The following is a 2,905-nucleotide window of genomic DNA, read 5'->3' on the forward strand; positions in this document are numbered from 1 at the left end:
AAGAAATCACTGCGTTTCGTGAACTTTCTGCAAAGCGTCCACCAGAGACGCAGCTGGCGAAAGGTGTTTTTTTTTTTTCTTGGTCCAGCCCCACTCTCCTTTTTTTATTGGTGCAACAACCCGCAGTTTTTTTTTTTCTAATAACTGAATGGAAGCAACGACGGAAAATGAAGACCTTTCTTTTTCTCAATTTCAAGATTGAAAAAGCTATATTTTATATATATATATATATATATATATAGATAGATAGATAGATAGACAGATGCCTGAGCATGCTTTTCCTTTTTTTAATTTTTTGGTTGATTTACTTTTTTTTTTTACATTGAAATTCCAGTTTTGACATTTTTCATGTAGAGCTACCACTGTAGGAGCCGCTGGGTAGGAAGGGTCCTCCATTCTTTGTCTTGTCCTTCTCAAGAACCTCAGCTCCCCTCACTCACCAGGCTGATTGTAGGAGCATACAATATCACAAGAAATCACTGAAAGTATTACTTACAGGGCTTTTTTCAGCGGGGACGTGGGGGATTGTATAGATTATATAAAATGACAAGGGCTGCTGTGAGTGTCCTAGAGGTTCTATTGATGCTGGCTGCTGGGAGATCTATTGTTGCTGGAGGGGATCTATTTTTGTGGTGGGTGGGTCTATTGTTGATAGGGAGGTCTATTGCTGCTGGCTGAGGATCCATTGTTGCTGGGGAGTGGGTCTTATGTTGCTAGAAGGGTCAATCATTGCTGGGGGGGGATCTACTGTTGAGAGAGGGGGTCTAATGCCGATGGCTGCTGGAGGGCCTATTGATGCTGGGGTGGATCTATTGTTGCTGGGGGGCATCATTGCTGGGTGGATCTACTGTTGGGGGAGAGGTCTATTTCTGCTGGCTGTTAGCATCATTGCTAGCTAGAGGGAATCGATTTTACTGTCTTTCTTGTCATTAAAGTGGTTGTCTTTACAACCACTTTTCACTACAGGTAAGCTTATAATAAGGCTTGCGTGCAGCTAGGAAATGCAATTGATTGCATTGCCCTTGGGTGGCCATCAAAAACCTAGGTACAAATGTGCCACATCCTATGTAATCTATAAATGCTGAATAAAGAAATAATGGACTTTGTAAGCACGTATAAAAATATATAACAATTTTTAATAATTCACATAAAATACATACATATACAACACATAATATATGTGGTAGAGAAATATGGGACACAGTGGTTTATCCTAGAGCAGTGGTCTTCAAACTTTTAAAACCAAGGGCCAGTTTATTGTCCTTCAGACTTCAGGAGGGCCAGCGGGGGCATACAATGTCTTGGGCCCAGCATCAGTGACAAAAAATATGGCCTTAAGGTTTGTGGTCAATAGGAGGAGTTGTAGTGCCCCTATTAGTAATAGGAATAGTATCCCATCATTGGTATCAGTGGAAGAAATAGTGCCCCTTTGTTGGTGTCCGTGAGATGAATAGTGCCTCAAATTGGTGGAAGGAATAGTGCCTCAAGGGCCAGATAAAGGCTAGCAAAAGGCCACATCTGGCCCTCGGGCCACAGTTTGGAGGCCCCTGTCCTAGAGGTTACACTTGACTAATACTTCATGTGTGGCAATATTGAAGAAATGCCCACACTGAGATGCATGCATTCCTCTTGGTAGTTCCCACAGTACTCATAGATTAAAAAGAATTGCTCGCTCTACATGTTTCGCGACCTAAAATGCTGCTTCTTCAGGAACTTCAATAATCCAATAATGTGGTACTTAAACAAATGGTCTCAACGCTCATCTATGCAGGGAATAAGAATTGGTTTTCTGATATGAAAGATTTATCAAATTGTGCCACATCCCGTCAAACATGGAATAGAGAGGAACCCCAGGGGGTGGGATTTTTAAAGCACTATCAACACACAGTATAGACAAAATAGTAATAATTTTATTAAATAACTATCTAGAAAAATACATGTAGTAGTAAAAAAAAATTGGACATGGAGATATCAAAATTGTGCAGAGTAATGATACAGAGATCCTATACCCAAAGCGTTTCAGAGATGAATGTAATCTCCTTCATCAGGGGTTTAACAGGAAATATGTATTTCTATAAAATACAAATAGTCAACAATCAATTCAGCATGTTTAACCCAAATTGCATTATCCATGAGGAAAAGTGCCATTGACTTACATTTTGTAGAATTGCACATACATAGAATCATCCAAATCCATTCTAGGCCAGGAATGCCATGACCGCAGAACAACCCTCTCCAAATAGAGATGACAGCCAGGGACACAAGGACCAAGCGGTAGCCACAATAGAGGCACAAGTGTGGGGATATGGGGATGTACACGTAAAATATCAGCCAGTGTGCCTCCACTACTATGTATGTCGCCTTAAACCAGATGCTTTTCAATCTTGATTGGCTGGTCCAGGATAAGGAAATTAGATCAGAATCATGTGTGCACAGTCACAAGACGTATACAAGCATCCAGTACCGGCAGGTTTAAACATGCACTGTCTGGGTATGCCCTGCTTCTAGGTACCGCTTGTGAGGCTACAAGTTTGCTGGTTCCAGGGGTAGAGTGGACATCAGCTTCCCTCAGAGCACCCACTCTTACCTGTAGCTACCCCGGATATCTCCTAAACCTGCACAGTCTGATTAGGGTGGCCTTCCAACCAATACCATAAGGGAGCATTCTCCCCACTGACTACCAATGTAAGGAGCATTCTTCCCACTGATCACCAATATAAGGAGCATTCTTCTCACTGATCACCAATGTAAGGAACATTTTTCTCACTGATCACCAATATAAGGGGCATTCTTTCCACTGACTACCAATGTAAGGAGCATTCTTCCCAATGACTACAAATGTAAGGAGCATTCTTCCCACTGACTACCAATATAAGGAGCATTCTTCCCACTGACTACCAATGTA

This window comes from Lithobates pipiens, unplaced genomic scaffold, assembly GCF_037356315.1.
Source record: "Lithobates pipiens isolate NorthernLeopardFrog02 unplaced genomic scaffold, aLitPip1_a1.2 Scaffold_16, whole genome shotgun sequence".
NCBI classification, from domain to species: domain Eukaryota; kingdom Metazoa; phylum Chordata; class Amphibia; order Anura; family Ranidae; genus Lithobates; species Lithobates pipiens.